This window comes from Bactrocera oleae, chromosome 3 (assembly GCF_042242935.1).
Source record: "Bactrocera oleae isolate idBacOlea1 chromosome 3, idBacOlea1, whole genome shotgun sequence".
In the NCBI taxonomy this organism is placed as follows: domain Eukaryota; kingdom Metazoa; phylum Arthropoda; class Insecta; order Diptera; family Tephritidae; genus Bactrocera; species Bactrocera oleae.
In genome coordinates, this window is record NC_091537.1 from 27127651 (window position 1) to 27147542 (window position 19892).

Genomic DNA, 19892 nt, shown 5'->3' on the forward strand with positions numbered 1-19892 from the left:
AAAAACTGGGCATGTCAAAACCATACCACTATAACAACGCCAAACAGTATAATTCTGATTTACACAACTTTTTTTTTCTACTTGTCTTTCAAGAAAGCAGGAAAACCAACCGCCGAACACGGAACTCTCTTTACCACGACAATGCGATATCTCACATATCAACTGAAACAACTACATTTTTGAGGACGCCAAACATCGATTCACCACCGTATAGTCCTTACTTGGCACCGAACGACTTCTTTTTATTCTGGTACGAAAAGAACAAAGGTTTTCAACACCTAAAGAGGCGACTTATACTTTCAGAACTCATGTTTGGAGATACCTCAGTCAGAGTCGCAAAAATGTGTTTCAACAATTGGTTCAAATGCATGCAAATGCAATAAAGCGATTTTCGACGATTAATATTTGATTTTGTTCTCTCATCCCGAAATATAAAAGGCAACCCTCGTACCCTGGAGTTTATTGTTGTTTGTTATTGGAAATAATGGGAACTTTTTTAATTCACCTCAAAACCGAAACACAGCTAGTTATAGTTTTAACGTAATAATAAGTTATAATGCGTATGCAATTTACCATGCCAAAAAACTAAGTCTTCATTATTTAATAAGTTAGATAAATTCTAAGCGTTCAAAGATTTCGAGGAAACTTTTCAGTTAACTTTCTTTAAAGTCTTAATATTCAGAATAGGTCGCAATCTATTTAAAAATTTCTCGCCGTAAGTTTTTTCTAAACAGTATTAGAAAACTAAACGAGTTGTAAAATTGTTTCCATGTAATAACATGACCAAGGAATTGGGAATTTATTGGGCGTCTTTGATTCGCCACTTCTCCCTTCACTCTGTTTGAGTTCTGCATTCTTGTCGCAAAAGTTTATTTGTGAAAGCAACAATGAAATTAGACAGTTGGATTCAGTACATAAGTATATGTGGATATCTCATTAAAGTACGAATTCAGCTTGGTATTCTATCTTCATTTGATAAAGCACGTCTTCTTAATGTATACCAGTTGGGCACTCGATTCGATATACTCTTAATTTCAACTAGTTCAACTATTTTTATATCATGAGAGCGCATCTGTATTTGACGACCATTAAAAAGATAATCATCTAACGCTCCGGAAATTCATACGTGTTTAACTCATTATGAACTCAAACTAAGTCCAATATAGCCAAGCCTCCCATGAGATATAAATTGAAGTTAATGCCAAGATTTAGAGATATTAGTATTATTTAAATTTGGAAATTATATTAATCTAAAATCTAGAGGAACAGCCGTTGTTTGAAAATGCTTCAATTAATTTCAGATCGACAGGGATATCAGGCGATATTTAAACTGTTGTTTTGTTATTTAATAAAATTGAACATAGCATAGACTGCGAGTGAGGAAATCATTTAGGGTCGTGCATTATAAACAGGCCTCTTATGGAATTTTTTCGGAAAGATAATCTCTGATTTGTCAATGAAATTTTTAAACATTTGAATACAACTAGTTCAGCGATTGCAATGCCTAAAAGGTTTTTAAGAAATTAGTTTTACTAAATTTTTGTTAAATACTTCCACATGCTTTTCTTATAATTAATTACAATATATACAAATTAAACAGCTACACTTTTGATTACTAAAGAAAAAAATGTACAAAGGTTTTATTGTAGTTGTAGTAACTAGAAATTCTTTAAACAACAACAGTTATTCTAAGAGTCAACACAGATGAGCCCCAAAGCAGAATTTAACCAATTTCTATTAACGCCGACAAAGAAAGCGATTTCACTTAAACCAATAAATTTGTAAAAGCTAAAGAAATTCCAAAGTAAACGCGAAAAGCCAAAAATTAAATAAAACGACGAAAACTGCGAGAAAACAGGAATGATAAAAGCGCTTCGAAGTGTAGTATCACAGTTAATACAGCAACAACTACAACTGCTGTAGCAGCATTTACAGCTACGAGTATTGTTATTATTTTTATTGTCATTACGCCATGCCAATTCCCACACACACACTTATACATATATACATACAAAGATAGAGGTGAGCAGAGAGAATGTCTAATACTTAACGTGCCACAGCTGTTGTGGCAACCATGGTGACAGGTACAAGTATGAGCATGTTCTTACCGGCACACACACACAAGCAAATGTGTGGCAGAATGACATTTACAACAAAAATGCCAAATAATAGTAGGTGTCGCAGCAGCAGTTGCTCTGCCCCCGGTTGCGCCGCTATCTGCCGCCACGCTGTGTCTACCGATAAAGACGAAGTGGCACAAATAATTTGCATAAGGCGGAAGCGGAAATTGATATGAGTGTCGCAAGGAAGAGGATATGTGGCAGTGTCTGCTGGTGGGTGCGCAAGGATTTTCGGAAGTGCTTACTGAGAATTTAATGCGAATACCACCGCACCGCCGCGTCGCTACACAGGTTTTCGCTCAGCTTCGCTTAAGTGGTGACTTGGCGTGAGAATGTGAGCTGTTGAAGCCTGTGGCCTGAAAGTGATTCAAATTTTGCACACCCCCAAAAAACCACGTCGAGGTAAGTGCAACCACATGCAACCACATGCACCCATATTATGTGCGTGTGATTGTTGCAAGTACTTTCTAGTCCTCATGTAGAGCGATACTTGCTTAGGCACGCGCCAACGTAAATTTTCTATCGTTAATGTTAAGTGATTAAATTTGAAATCCTCTGCTCTGCCACAAGCTTGTGCAAAATAATCATTTGCCACCACTTTTTGAAAACTGCCTTTATATCAGCAGAAAATGGAAAGTAGTTCCATTCTGTTTTAACTAAACACATATATCTGCTGTGGAATCTAGTTATTAATTAATCCAAATAACACGCTACCGCTTGAAAGTATATCCTTCTTAAAAAATATTTAGTATATCTTGTCCTCTGAATATGCGGATGGATCTAACCTGATAGAAAATATGATAGCACTCGAAATCTCCCAAGTTCATATTGTAATTTCGATTATCTTTTTTAGATAGTAAATTAAGGATTTTGTGAGAAAAGGAGACAATTGATGGATTAACAACCCAACTAGACCTCGAAAGGGCACCTTCTAAAGGTGCTCGAAGTTATACGTACTGAAGCTGACAGACACAACGCTTTGACACTACAATGGATTGGACAGGAAAACTTTAATATTTTGAGATGCTAAAGGATACTTTAAGCCAAGAATCGATTTCTTGAAAAGACGGTCAGTCTATTAAAAGATCCGATCATTTGTTTAATGCGCTTAAATTTCATTTGAAAAGGCAAGAAATAGTGCTCTTTGTTTTAAAAGATATGTTCAGATACCAAGTTTGCATTTGCGAATTAGCATTCAAAATGGGTTAGGTTAAAAATATAATGCCGGTTGCTAATTATCACAGTTATCTGAAGAAAGACGAGGTGAAGTCATCAGTGTAAGAATAGTATTTCAACAAACTATCACAAAATCTTTAATTATCTCGGTATCTCGAAACGACATGACTGTAAGAAAAATTGTGGGTACTTCGCCCTCAGCAAAATTCTTGAGAAAATATAAACGATTATTTGTTCACTTGTAGTATTGCTGAATTTACTTCTTCTCTTCTTCTTATCCCTTGGGTCGGGCGTTTTTATGAAATTTGGCAAATGAAGGATCCCTAAAGCTCGGAATACAATTAGAGATTTATTGTTGAACATTAATCTGCCCCAAACACGTTTGAACTTACACTTAATGGAGTGGTATTCAAACGTTACAACCGTTATCAATACAATGGGAGCTTAGACATTACCAGCTGAATGCTATTGACAATTTTTATATATTTTTATACCCTTTTATATACCCTGTATTCAGTTTGCCACGAAGTTTGGTACACCCAGAAGAAAACGTCGGAGACCCTTTATTGTATAAATGATCTGCGTGACGAGCTAAGTCGATTTAGGCATGTCCGAATGTTTTTCTGTCCGTCTGTCTATATACATGCGAATTGGTTTCTCAGTTTTTGAGATATTGATCTGAAATTTGACCACCAAGAATCTGGCCATCTGTGGGAACCACCGGACCATAGAGGACCACTGGATCATAGAGCTGCCATACATACTGAACGATAAAAATCAAGTTCTTTTATGGAATCATATACATTTGTGTAGTGTATTATAGTTTCGGTACAACCGCAGTTAACGTTCTTTATTTTTGGAAATTGAAAACAGCCGTGGTTTTAATTCACGTTTCACTCAACTTTACTTGGGCTAAAATTTAAGTATTTTTTTAAGTAACAGTGGTTTTCGCATCTCATTTCTCACTTATCAACGGTACTACCTACTGTCTGTAAATTTACTTTACTCTACTCTACTTTACTTATATCGACTCAACGCGCTTGTAGTTCTCAGCTTCCATTTATAAAGCTTTCTAGGTCCATTTAAACTACCGTAACAACTCTAAGCCATATTTTCCACTTCAACATTTGAATATACACAGACAGCATGTATATGTACTCATATTAACAACACTTTATGTGGCAAGCCAGGCGATTCAACCAATGAGTCTGTGGAAAAAAGCGAAGCTCTCGAATAGCAGCCCAAGTGCCGTCTCCATCAAGTGCCAGCCGAATATTCGCTTGCCATTCCGTTTGTGAGTTCGAGCAGCGCTTTTACCGCAAACGAAATCGATATCGTAACTAAGTTACGATGCCGCGCCGCAGCCCGAACATGGTTAAACAGGACGCAGGTGACAGGAGTTCATTACTTGGTTGCCAGCTCAATCGTTAAACTTAATTTGTTACCATCAGCGAGCATCAATTTCAGCTTTTCAGGTACGAAATGCGCCATTTACCCAACAATTCGATGACGGCGATGCTGGCAAATATTATATGTACGGTTGGATGTATTTATGTATTGCAATAGAGATATCGGCTTAAGTGAAGGGGCGTAAAAGCTATAAAATGGGTATGAGCAAGTAATGGGGCTTAAGAGGAGCTCAAGAGCAATTGCTACTTAAAAATTGGAGGCAGCAATGAATTTTCCGACGACACATCTCTGTAGCGCTATACTAGTGCTGAGACACCATAACGATTCGATGAAAGTGGGCAACAATTGCTGTATATGTATGTGTGTCGCGACATTGCGCACGTTGGGAGTTACTGTTGAGTCGTTTAAGTGGAAAATTATATAAAAATAGATATCAACTGAAAAGTACACCAAAGCGCCAAAGCTCTTCCAGTACTTACGCCATGGTCCATTATACTGCACAAGTGTATGGAATACTTATGCGCTGAGCGCAGAGTTGCTTCGTTTGTAGGCAGCGGCATTGTTACACTAACTACTGTTCTTATGCGAGAGTTTAACAAAGGGGTTAAGCCGCCTGGGAAAACCAGCAGTGAACACTCGCTATTTCACGCTTAACCTTGTCATTCGTAACAACAACAAAAGCCTGCTGTTCGCCTTTGTCATCGATTGTCGTCAGTGTGTCACTACGTCATCGTTATGCTGTCGTCGTCTGCTCACAAATTTAAATATAAGTATCAATACATATCAAACTTCCACCCTTGCCCTCCTTTTTACCCGGGTATAAAGTGCTTAGCAAACTCAAAACTCGTGCCATCACATCTAATGAACGTCTTTCTAGCTGCCTCTCCTTGATTGATATGCAGCGTGGCATTAATAGCGGAGATTCGAAGCAATGTAAGATTATTTGATTTTAATATTCACAAACAGCCTGAGTCTTCGCTCATTTACAAAGCATGTAAAGCGCGGCTGATTAATTTTGTTACCAAACATTAATTATTTTATATTCCTAATTGCTTTAAGAGAGGATGCTTTGTTTGTGTTAGAAACGTCAGTGTTGTTGTTGGTTTCACCCAATATATGAAGGTTGTGGTAAATGAAAAGGCAAATTTAAGTTTTTGGCTATTGTTCGCAGAACCTATGTTAAGAGACTGCTCAAAAGCGCTTTTTCAAAAATGTTTTATCTTCGCAAAACTGAAATTGATATTATATGACATAAATTATTAAATATCTGTCCTAACTTTTATTTTCATAAAGTGTATCGAAATGGATGAAATTAATTGTGAGTTCCTCCGCTGTTTTCTATTTTCAAAAATGAATTTGTTAGTCATATGAATTCGTTTTTGAAATGTGTAGAGATAGATTAAACAAATTAATATTATAAAAAAGAGTTCATGGAATTTCACTTTGGCTTAAAGGGTTTGAAGAAAAAGCTAAGTTCAGGTACTTCAAACACTCTAAAATATAAATTTGTAAAGGCATCTATTGTTGTAGCTGTCTGCAAACTCAATTTTCTACTAATACTCCTATTTTTAAGGGGAGATGCCAGATGACGCAATATATGATCCATTTTCAAATAATGGATATAATACAAATGGCTTGAACCATATCGACAAAGTAATTTGAGAGGCAGAAACCAGAACTACCTTGATAATCACTGGGAAATTGCTATGTTAACACTGTGGTAACATATGCTGTGTTATGTTTTTGGCGTTATGCATTAGAGTATCGAATATGAGTCATATAAGCATATTTACTGCAGTTTTAAATTTGTATTTCATTTGTAGAAATTTCAATTGTTAAAATGCAGCATTTCTCCCAACTTAAGTTGACGCAGTTATATTAGCAGACTAAACACATTATAGGGTGGGTTCATTTTCCAAAAATTTCATGCCCATAATCAAATCAAATCAACCCTCTATACAAAATATATTTTTCTATTTGTTAAAATCACGATAAATGTTGAACCAATAAAGTTTTATTGTACTGCTAAGACCACACCCGGTTAAAGATTAAGAACAGAGAATTACCAGAAATCAACCCTGTTTATCAGTTTCAGGACAAATGTGCCAAGCGGAACTTTTTTTCAAAACTTATATATTTTAATTATGACCAAATATTAGGAATTGGAATACCGAATTAATTTTCTCCAGGTAACCCTATATGAAGTATAAAGATGTGTTGCAGGCGGTGAATGTTTTCAAGTTCGAAAAAAAAATTTTCTGATACATCTCAACATGCCTAAAATCTTAAAAATTTACTAAGGCGCTTCAAAAACTTTTTGATCTTCAAAGCATTGATCACGAAAAAATCGTCTATGCTTCTAAAGTTTGTTTTTAAAGGTAAAAAAAGTGTAAATGGTTTTAATTTTGATAAATGGCGTTGAAATCTTGAAAATGTCAATAGCCAAGTTGGCACATCATCCACAAAGGTATATTTATCAACTCAAAGTAAAAAAAAACACAAAAAAATTCCAACGGATTTCAAAATTAACAAAGAGAATCGATTTTAGAAGTTTAAAAATTCATTTGGTTGAAAATATGTTTTGAAGGTTGACATCTATTTATAATTGAAATAAATAAATTAGATCAATAAAAACTTAAAATAAAAAGTTTCAAAAGACTTTCTGATGAAAATATGTTAATGTAGAATTTAGAAAGGATTTCCATCTGTTTACATTTTTTATTAAATTCAATTAACCAAATACTATTATGTAAATATCTATATAAAGCTTTTTGGAAGGTTCCTGTTGAATTTTTTTTAGGGGCGTTGCTACCTATTGCAAATTTCTAATCAATTGAACTGGTAATATAAACAAAGCAAACTTATAATTAAATTAAATAAACTAGTTGCTAAAACAAAAAATTATTTTATTTTATATATGTAAAAATACGAATTCATTTATACAGGTTGCAATGCTTAAAATATATAGAATGTTATAGGTCGGGTAGCAACATTAAGGGTTTATCTTTTAAGAGACTGGCTATCACAGAATGGGCAATAATTTACCAAATTAAATTTTAAGAGTTTTCTTTCATCGTTTTCACTTGCTTAAAAATTTAAAGAAACAAATGCATAAAGTAATTTCAATATAGCTATATCGGTATCAAATGAAGGTGAGGATTATTTTACGTAGATCAGGAATGATCAGCTATCTATATTGTGAAAACTGGAAGTGTTGAAGTTTCCTGAAATATCACAAATTTGGTAAATAATTTTTAGATAACTTTCCTGCTATAATTTAACATAAACAAAAAAGAACTTGAACCTCGGTTACATCGAGGCTATAACAACTTCCCCAGATGAAAGCTATATGCTATAGTAGTCCGATCTGAACAATTTCTTAGGAGATTGAGCCGTTGCTTTGGATAATAATACATTCCAAACTTCGTGAAGAATTACAAATAAAAAAGTTTGTCATACAAGGACATATTTGATCGTTCAGTTTGTATGGCAGCTATTTGCTATAGTGGTCCGAGATCGGTGCTGCTGCAATAATTGACCAGCTTTCTTGGGAGAAAAAGACGTGTGAAAAATTTTAAATCGATAAATGATAAACTGTCTAGTTCGCAGACGGACTGACGTACATCGACTCACCATATAGTATACATTTTGTACGGTCTCCGACTATTCCTTGTTGTGTATTGTTGCTGACACTTAATTACGACTACTCTCTCCAAATAGCTAATTTAGATTATAATGAGTGATTTGAAAAATTATTATATCAGGACTAATGTTGTTAAAGAAAACTTTAAAATTTATTTTACAAGCCTTACCTTTTTTATAATAAGTTGAGTTAACTTCTTTTATTTTATTTTATTTTTTTTTGCTTTAGCGCATGAAAATTACACTTTAGTTATTTATTTTGTAGATTTAGATATTTATATTATGTTCAAAGTCAAACATCATGCTACTACACGCCACCTCCAATTAAGTATGTACTTTACAAGTCTATGCATGTATGTATATTTACTTTCTTCTTCTCTTCTCTTAACTCTTGAGGGAACACACTTAAACGCTCTTCAATTTAATTACGCTGACAATTTTCGCACACACAATTTCTTTTAACAACGCCAGTCTTAACTGTTTGCGTTATATTTCTACTCATGTATGTGTGTATATATGTATGCACGTAGATGTACAACTCACTCAAGTGTTTAACTGCATTATGCTGATGGATGTAAGATATACCATTTAAAAGCTATAAAAGCTCACTGCGCTCAAGTCAAACGAACGAACATGCATTTGAAGCAAATCGAAAACATGTGTTAACAACACAAAATACAAAACAGAATCAAGTAGACTGAAGGACAATCACAACAACAATAATAACAACAACATAAGAGCCTGCAATAAATGAAAAGCCATCAAAAGGAACGTAAAGATTGTAAACACGACACTCTTGACGCCAACGAACACATATTCATTTAACTACTTTGCATATCAAATGCACTGCTCGGTGACTCCTCGGCTCTGCTGTCGACCCTGTGCACACCACACAGCGGCGGACATCAATTCTTGAGTCAGCAGTAAGGACAGCGGCACAGCAGGCTGTTGGGGGAGAGTGAGGTTTGTGATTGCACACTGACCACCAAGTCGCCTTGAACTTACATACCACCACAGCCTTATACCCATTGCCCCATGCACTCTATTCCATGCGGCAGAGACCACACATCGTCTGCATAATGCCAATTACCTAGTATTTATCCCCCTTTTGGACGCAACGCTACGGTCCTATTGCTCTCGTATACCTGCAGATACCTGTGCAAGATCTTTTTGCATGTTCGCATTATTCATTTCTCACACCTCGCAGTGGGATAGCCGGCTTGCTAACTCGACATTTGTCCTGGCATTGTGAGAAAATGTGGAGAAATTAAATACAAATGGAAATAGAAATGAAAATGAAAAAAAAATAAATAAAAACTTCTGACCCTTAGACGTCTCGAGTTCGAGTGGTCACATATATCCGCCTGGCAGCACTGTCGTTTCTCATTCGCTCACTCATTCATTTATTGCGCTTCATTTCTTTTCGTATTTCCTTTTTCGTCTTTTTTTTGCCTTTTTCTTTTCTTATTTTCTTCCTCTTTCTCTCGGTATTTTCATTTTGCGTGGCAAAACGCTCCGAGGATTTCGCTTATTCACACTTATTAGTCTGAGGTTCTGTAAATATTTGCATACTTCGCACGTCTTGAGCGTTTTCCTTTTTAATTTTTTCTTGAGAAAACACACCCACACTGACTTGTCCTCACAAGCGCTCCTCTCCATCTGCCCACCGAGCTTCACAGAGTTGGTTTATAAAATAAAAGTATAAGTAGATATATATAAGTAGTATATTCTGTAGAATGACGGCTCGTATTACACTTTTTAAATATGGTCGAGGGGTTCGAAGAGTTCGCGGGGTGACAGTTAGCTGCAGCGGTTGATGGCCCGTCCGCCTGTCGGCACTGAGTGGCGCGGCTGCGATTACCCGTCGAGCGTCTACCAAGGGCTTAAAGCACAACTACTTAAGCACACACGTATACAAACACGCATACTTACATACATGTAGGTGAGCGTCTAAGTATTTTCGCATCATGCACAGCTCAGGTGTCGAGTGTAAATGAGTGAAATTCTTTTTGCACAACATTAAGTCGTGGAAATATTTAAATATTTTATACATTACTATTATTATAGCAGTCACTTATTGCTGTTGTTGTTGCTTTTATTTAGTTTTCGCGCTTTAATTTTTGCGTGTATTTTGCTTCTTCATTAAAGGTATTTGCATGTTCGTCACGCTTATCCTGTCATGACTCTCCCTTCTTCGTGGACTTTTTAAATCTTAAATATCGCCTGAGGTATTTTTTGGGCGTTTGTAAATGGAGTTGATTTATGCATGAGATTACACAGCATGGATTAAAATCGCTGCAGGGCTATAATTCAGGCAAGTTATTGAATTTGGCTTTTTGTTTGGGCGAAATGAAAACACTCAAGCACGTTAACGGTAAAATTATGCAGTTGCTTGACATAAGATATAAATCCCAATATTTTGTCAATTAGTGGGAAGTTAGATTCAGTTGATGACTTTGGAAGCTTTTTTGGTAGAAAATAAAGCACGGTTATATTTTTGTTACTTAGAAAATTATTAGAATATGCCAACCAAGAGGTAACCTAGGTTGGGCTAGGTTCGATTCGATGGCTGACGCAGGTATCGCACTTGGACTACTACATATATGCAGTCCCTTGTGAAACCATAAGAACAGAACTCCTGTATTCTATTTTATAAGTCAGCACATTACGGCCAATGCAAATTCGCTCAGGCGTTTAATTTCTATTTTCACCAACTCGGTGAGATATCTGAACACGTGAGCTTTCAAGTGCTTAAGACTTGAACTAACAAACGTGGAACAAGCAACAAGGAAGTGTGCAGTTGGCTTCCCGTTAGGTTCGCAACCTTACAACATGGACGCCGATTGGGCAATGGCCTGATAAACTAGAGATAAGCTAGCCTTACTCAGGGCAAAGAGCTCACTGGATCTCTCACGATCGATCTTGGGCCAAAAGGATCTAGCGACACCACATGAAGCGATGGTAGTCCACCGCTGGTAAAGCTGTCGCGAAACCCAGCTAACCAGTAGTAGAACAGAGGAGAAGGGAACAGCGACCGGTTCCCATTCTATTGATGGCGGGGTTAGGGTGTTTTCTTTACCAGCTCGTCAGCTTCATAGTTATGTGCGATTTCCCTGTGGCCTGGCATCCATACTCATCTTATCGCATAATGACTCGATACCATTGATAACGAGGTTAGATATTCCTTAAGCAGGTTGACGCACGGTTAGTGAGCTCAAGGTTAGTATCGCCATTCTGCTATCAGAGTGTCACTTCTCTGAAGGAGACTGCACTCCGGAGCCACAAATATACCAACAAGGGGTCAACTAAAATAATAATAATCGTGCAAAAATAATCCAAATAATTCAAAATAAGTTTATGTCAACCTCAATACTAAACTGGATTCAAATCAGCACTACCAAAACAACAATAATAACAGGCTAGAGATAGATTTTGCTTATGAAGAGTAATAAAAAAGGACTGAGCAAAATGAATCTTTATAAGGTATTTTATGGAACGACCCCACTTAAGTCAACATTAAGCTTTTCACACTTCATGAGGAATTTAACTTAAGCAATAGCAAACATTTTCGTGGGATCTTGATCTTCTACAAACCTTCTGTTTTGCAAAATTACTCACGAAAGCAGCATTTTTAAAGTGCTTATTACCTTCACCTGTATATATGTTTGTAACCTTTTTCGGTGGCACAGAAACGCCAGTAATATATAATTTGTATTGCACTGTGACAAAGCGATCAACCCTTTGGGGTCTTTTAAAAAAATGTCCCTAAAAATATGCATAAGAAGTAACTAGCATCGATAGTTGATTTTAATAACAAATTTACTGAAACACACCGATAAAGAAAATGAAAACAGTAGGGATTTTCACACGCAGCATTGTTATTTGTTATTCGTTGTTTTTTAAATTTATTATATTTAGAAAAAACATAGAAGATGAAGTGGACAACGTGTTTGACGAACTATATGAAGATTTGTACATTGTCATGAAATGTCGGAAGGGAGTTGTAAATTTTGTTTTATAATCAATCCATCGGCATTTAGATATTCTGACCTCAATAGATGAGAATCGCTTCCGTCAAATGTTACGAGTAAATCGACCACAACTTAATCATCTTTTAACACTAGATTTCAAATGACGAATCATTCACAAAATGCAAGAGTAAACAGCTTTCAGTAGAGCTACAACTTGCAATAGTTTTATTTAAATCGGGTTCATCAGGAGAAAGTGCGTCGGTTGCAAAAATTGCTACTGTTTTTGGAATTGGTGACGTCGACACTCTTTCCAAAATTACGAATGGAATTTTTAGATGTTTCTTAAAGCTATTGCACCAATATATACTGGTCAGATTCTGCAGAACGCTGCGTATTGCAAAAAACTTTCAATTAACTGCCGTTTTGCATTAAATACGTTGATGGCACGGAAGTAAAATTAGCAGAAACGCCTGTTTAAAATTATGCAAATTACTTTTCCAGAAGTTATATACATTCTATATTCTCTTAAAGCACAAGTAGTGTGTGACTGCCAGCTAAAAATTCGCGTTGTGATTGTTGGTTACTGCAGTTCGACTCACGATTAAAAAATTGTTAACCGCTCCACGTGATTGTGCATATATACTTAACAATATTCCAGCCTGATTACTGTTTCACCAAGCCACACTAAAACAGCAATAAAAACTACAATAACTTAGAATGTTCTTAGAATGAAAAAAAACGTCGACTCAAAACTATACTTATATTGAACTAACAACAAAGTAATGTTTTCAAAGGCTAAGTAAATCCCGTTAATTTCGAGCGGGCTACCACGAGCCAGACGTGTTATTCTAAAAAAATGTTGTGTTTCTTGTAATAGTTTTCAAAAAAAACGAAGCCATTTGATGTTGTTGGGTGCCAAACGGAGCCAAGGAAACTTTGGCGGGAGCACATTTGCTTTAAACCATATTTATGTAAAAGCAAAATTCAAACTTATCATTGATCTAACTGGTTTTGGGAATCTTTTACACTAGCACATGCCAATTTTCAAAAAGTGATTTTACCAAATACATCACCCTTAAAGCCATTCAAGGTTTTTTGCCTTTGTCCAACGTGCGCTTACATTGATCAGATAATTACGATAATGTAAGTATAGTCTATTAAATAAAAAGTGAGTTCCTTTCAGTATAGATACATAAATATTGAAAACAATTGAAATTTTATTAATAATTTTGACTATTCCGGAATATTTAAAACTGCATATATAGATATACAAATTACGGCATTGAAACCCATTCCCAGGTCTTATAAACGAGTATTTAGTTCACCGATTTCTTACAGTTTTTTCATTACATATTAATGACATGGCAAATGCTTCAAAGCAAATTTGTCATTGAGGATGAGTTAGATTTACATCTAGACAAACTTTTTGCTAGTTTAATATTAAAAATTGCATATATTTACATACTACAATATATAGTAGGTGTAAATGATTTCCAAGTTTTTCGTTTCAAATTATTTAATACAATCTATATACCTACAATAATGGTTTGGTTTGCACATTTTCCATCGTAGTTCTCATGTAAGTATAATGTTGTACTATTCGGTCGGTGTGGTAATGTATGGACTTTCGTTGGTGTCAGTCTAGAATGGTCAATTTTTTCTGTAAAGCCGCGAGAACTTCGCTTTCCTTAATTATTATAGTTAGTGAATTTTTCCCTGTAATTGTTGCAAAATATTTGTGATTTTACTCTCACTTCAATATGTAATTTCTTTGACTTAAGATGCTTGGCATTTGACAAGGGAAATTCACGAGATCAAAAGAATTTGACTAAAAAAAATTTGTATATATATAACGGTTGGTTATTAGCAAAATAAACCAATAAAGGTGTATCATTATTCAGAATGTCTGTAATAAGGTTTATCTGTCTCTAGTTTAACGATACAGTATTGTAAGAAGATAAAAGAATGCATCGATATCGTTAAAACTAAGTAAAAAAACGTATCGAGATATCGTTAAAACTAACTAAAAAAACGGAAAAAGATTCTATTAGTTGAATAAAAAATTTGAACAGCGTAATATTTAAGCATTCTACCATCAAGTCTTTATAAAAGTGGTTTGTGAAAGTTTATTGCATTAGAAATGGCCAACTTGCTTCGGTGCGCCCTAATCTATCTACTCGAAAACCTATTTTTTACGAACTCTTGCAATAATTTTTAGGCAGGAGGCAACTCCTTCAAATATATGTAAATTTTACACAAATTTTTCCTTGATTTAGAAATAGCTTTGCGGAAAATTTAGCTAAAATAAATTTTGCGGTTTTCAAATGCAATTTATATGTACATTCATATATCCATTTATATGAATAACATGGTCTTAATATCCTATTTGGTTTCAGTTATTTCATCGAATATTACTCTCCCGAGTACAAAGAATGAAGAGATATAAAAATCGTTAACACAAAGTTATAAAATAGCTAGTTAAATGCTGAGAAATACCTATCCCAAGCATAGCCGAAATCACACTTTTCACCAACAAAACGAACTATATGGCTTTTAGCTGCAGCACCACCCACCTAGATACACCGTTATTATGTGTTATATGTAAGTTTAAGAGCACGTCTGCATGTCATTTCAGTACATGAGGAACATGACTTTAGTTCTCCGCTTTGTATTTTCCTCGCAAACACGCTATTTTATGTTCTTCATTTTTATTGTCACCCGCCATTTGTTGGCGCTTGGCTGTTGCCGCGCACATTAACATAATCAGATTTTTGGATTGAGTTCAAATCATTGCTAATGCCTCTTGTGGCCATTCAAACACACCTATATGCCACATAACACACATAACAACAACGGCAACAACTTGTGTTCCCTTATAATTTGCTTGCCACACAAGGCACACATTTTTGCTGCCAACGCTGATGCGGCATTTTGCCATTTTGGCAGGTATTCTGCTTACCAAGCTCAATTCTGTCGTGTCGACAATTTATTTGAAATTGCAAAAAAGTATAGAAATTGAAATTAATAAAAAACTATGGAGACTGAATTAATATGAAAACGATTTGTTTGCACTGTTGCAGTAAAATAGATGCAATTACCGCTATTTGATTATGGTTTACAGCTATGTTGTATGAACGAAATTTATTGCATTTTCGGCCAAATTTATTAAATTTTTTATTTATTTTCGAATTTTTCTTTTTATTATATATTGTTTAATTCACTACATATAATTTTATTAAATTTTCACTTCAACATTTATTGGTTTGCAAATATAATTTTCATTAAATTTAAATTGCTTCACTTGAAATCTCCATGTAACACACTCTAACTTGCTTTAACGGCCTTAAAGGCTTAAGTTTTGACTTTGATTCCAATTTGAACTGCAAAGTATGCGCGATAGCACTTGCCACAACACTAACATGGCCACGCTTCCGAGTTAACTGACTTGGAACGTGGCAACGCTCGGCTACGAACATCACATGGCAGCGTTTTCCGTTCAACGTAACGCCAAAAACTCACCACAAACGAGTGAAGAAGCGAGCGAGCAATCGAGTGCTAACGGCCTGAGCGAATGTTTGGAAGCAAACGACCGCATACGAACTAGTATTCACCAACTGTGGTGTAATTTACTCCCCTGCGCTGGTTAAACTCTCAAAATGTTTTACGAAAGTTCTCCGCTCATAGAAAGGGGCAGAGTGTCTGTATGGTGAATATATACTTCAATAACACCCCTCAAAAAGCGACATTCATAAATGTGAAAATACAAAGCACGAATCGCTGGTAATGTTCCCACAATCGCGCTTAATTGTTGTACTCCTTTTCATCACCACGCACTACTGCATTTACAATTTTACATGCGGCTGCATTTAAGCTGAGTTTGCCAACTTTATTTTATGAATTTCATAGCTTGACCCGAAACTTTTTTCGTTTTTGCATATCCAAATTTCACAGCCGCTCTTCGGGCGGCATGAGCGCAAACAAATTTCAACACAAAACTGTCAGAAGTGTTACTTGACGTGCCCTCGTAGGACACGTTGCAGTTATTGTTGGTTGTTTTTTTTTTTTACTGCTACGCTGTTGCTTTCCTTGTTGTTTGCTGTATTTACATCCATTCACTGTGCGCCACGTCTGCGTCTACCTGCCTCCTGTTCTCTCCGCTAAAGTGTCTCCTCTTATGTTCGCATACAATTTTGTTACAGTTTCGTTTTTTGTGTCTGTGTTTCGCGCGACTGTTTCATCGGTCACGTGACCCTTGTCCACGCGATTTCCTCCAACTGATTAAACTGTCAAATGCACAGATTGGCTACAGACAGGTAAAGGGCTCATAAAAAGCACCAAAAAAACGTTGTAGTGGTCCGCACTAAATGGACTTGTCTGGTGGTGAAAGTGGGATGCCCAGTGGATACCTACGAAGTATAGGGAATTAACATTCGTGCATAAATATTCGTTTATTCAAACTAGGAGACAAGCAAATCAAAAATTATCAGACATCGTAATTAACTGGCAAAGTTTACTGACGACACACACATTTTTATGACACAATAAAGAAGAAAGATACTTCTCTTTGAAGTGCAAACTGACATCCGGTACAAATTAACTCTTATTTCAAATCAGAATTGTGTTAAACCGTTATTGTCAATTCCGGTGATATTTTAGTAAAAAACAACTTCGTATTGCACCGAAACTATAATACCCTCCACAAATAACAAAGTTTCTATGAACTAAATTTATTTTGTTCGGTCGTTTTGTATGGCAGGTTATAGATTATAGTGGTCCGATCTAAACAATTTATTCAAATAATATTGCATAGAATACCCTTTATATAATTGTTTGTTTTTTTGATAGCATACAAAGATATAAAAGGATCCCTATTCTGATTTTGATCGATATACCACGATGATACTTCGTCAAATGGAAAAGTCTTCCATTTTAGGCGTTTCCGACAACTGAGCAGCTTCTTGGGGAGAAAAGGACGTCTGTATATACAGACCCACGGACAGACAGACGGATATCGCTAAATCTACTCAGCTCGTCATGCTGATCATTTAACTTAAATTAAAATAAAAATATATATATATATATATATAAAGGGTAATAAAGGGTTAAGTTCCGATGTAACCGAATATTTTATACGCTCGCAAAGCCCAATGACGGGAGAATACTTTAGAGGTGGGAAAACTTAATATTAAATAATTTTGCAAATGAGTTCAATATTAATTATGCGATGAAATTATGAATGTACTTGTAGTTCCAACATGTTTGGTATCTTACAAACTTATAATATAGGTCATATAATCACATAGTTTCATTACTAGATTTTCCTTCAAGCTTGAGATATTTAAATTGAAAGCAACCTAACTAGCACTTATTAGTGCTGTGGGCACTAACATAATAATAGCCATAATCTGTACTACCAGATGTTTTAAGGCTTATCGAAAAATACTCGCCCTGCTTAATTGAGATATTTGCGATATAAACTCAAGTATGTTATATTATGTAATATATCAAGCAGATTGACCGCTATATACGGATCAAAGCCAGCCGGAAATTCGAAAGGAGAAGTATTGATACTTGTATTGGGAAAATAAGCTCACTGAATTTCAGCAAGATATCACACATATTGACCGATATTTTTGGTGAAAAGTCAGTTCCAAAGTTTTCCTGCACCGAATTAACGTACCTTCACTAGTTTTGATCATAGAGTATCAATAAATGCTTTAATAAGATTTTTTTTGTTTGCTTGCTTCGACGATTTTCTATTAACGGCATTTTGTAAACAATATTCCGAAAACATTTTTTATCAAGATTCATCAAGATAGCCCAATCCTCAAGCTTTAGCTTGCACTGACGAACAGATGGGTAACTTTCATTAGCCATAGTTGCTTATTTCTTATATTTAACGTTACTTATTCGGGCAGTTAAGTACTGATTTCGGCATTGATGATTGGTATGAGCTCGTCATTGGTTTGGGAATACCTGATTTTTATATCAGAAATTTTGGGCCCTTTCAAACCCTTTTTTATGCAATTGTTGACATACATAGTGAGCCTAAATTCATAAGCCTTGTTTTAAAAAATATAGAGCTATACCACAAATTCTGGTTAAAACAGGTGCCTTCTGATCATGCACGGCGTTTCACAGACTTAGAATACATTTATGTTTCAACCCAATTTGCTTAATTGCACTGAACACTAAAATCTTGCTTTGCTGTAATGCGATTGACTTAAAGTTGCACTAAGTAGAGGTTTCCAACACATATCTCAACAACTCAATCGGTCAAAGTTATGCAATATTCACTCAGAGAAGATTACATAAGTTTGTTAAGAAATTATAATTGGTTTAGTTGCAATTATTTTTTTGTTCATGGATGCTCCCCACCTTTACAATATTTATACAAGTATATTACAAAACGATGTAATACCTAAATGAATCATAAAGGAAGGTTTTCGTATTAATAGTATGCACGGATACTAAAATTGATAAGATATGTTCACTACTCTATCCAGCCGCCGTATACCTATAATAATAATATGAGATTTCATCCTTCTGTATCACCTTTACTGTATAATTTATTACTTCCGCAGTTTTCCTTTAGCGAGTTAAATCACTTTAACATAGGGGTTAACCGATTTGTTGGTGAAGCTTTAGTGCTTTGATACAATAAACGTATTAAGAAAGGGAACATGTCCACTTTTCAAAAACTTGTATACCGAAAGTGTCGCTATCCACTATAATCACCTGTACAAAATGTCGTACATTTCGATTTTTTATCTAATTTTTTACTTATTTACTTTACAATTTATCGCTTAACTATATTTTGTGGGCGTGTCAATGGACCGATTTCATCCATCTACAACAGCTACCTCCACAAAGTGCCAAGGAACACTTGTATCAAATATTATCACGGTATCTAAATTACGAAGGCTATCGTTCTCACGAACAAAGGGGTATCCGGGCATTTTTCAAAAACTCAAACCTGCTAGGCTTTCTCATTTGTAAAAGACACTAACAAATAAGTGTTCATATCTTATTTTTCATAATATGTCATTTTAGTCAGTGATGCAGCTTTAACACGGTCCATAGTTTTATAAAGTTTATTTTAGGCAGCCCTTATATTATTTTTGTAGGAGCAAGAAACCTGACCTATGAAAGTTAATATTATTAATTACACAGCAATCCCGTTCATATGTAAATCTTGACCTTTCTGAAGAAAAATCACTAGTTATACAAATATCATTTGCCAAGTCTTGGCTTTTTTCGGCTACAATTGAAATCATTGTTTAATTTAAACAGTTACAAGGCGCGTAGACACTGTCGCCCAACCAATAATATTTAAATCCAGCGTCATAAATCATTCCTGAAACCGAAACTGTCAAAAGTTGAGTAGATTTGGTCACGTTAAATATGTCGTTTTATGTAAAGTTCCCTACTCACACAGCTACTTTTGTAGGTACGAATATGTGTATGGAAATCAGTAGGTATGCTCGTCAAGGGAATGGCATATTCAACACCCGTTGGGTGACGTTGTGTCCAAACGACGCCCGGCGACTGGCGATGTCCACAAAGACTTGTC

General features: G+C 35.4%; 1 protein-coding gene across 2 annotated transcripts in view; it reads right to left on the reverse strand.

Annotated features, from left to right (window-relative positions):
• Positions 1-16356, reverse strand: part of kek3 (kekkon 3) — a 117660-nt gene extending 101304 nt beyond the window's left edge. The window contains exons 1-2 of one of the 2 annotated variants that reach the window (XM_014247824.3): positions 15418-16356; positions 8519-8913 (exon numbers count right to left, since the gene is read on the reverse strand). The gene's annotated coding sequence lies outside the window, so the exon portion shown is untranslated. The remainder of the gene's footprint in view (positions 1-8518; positions 8914-15417) is intronic. The other variant, XM_070106331.1, reaches the window with a different exon arrangement.
• Positions 16357-19892: the final 3536 nt, after the last annotated feature.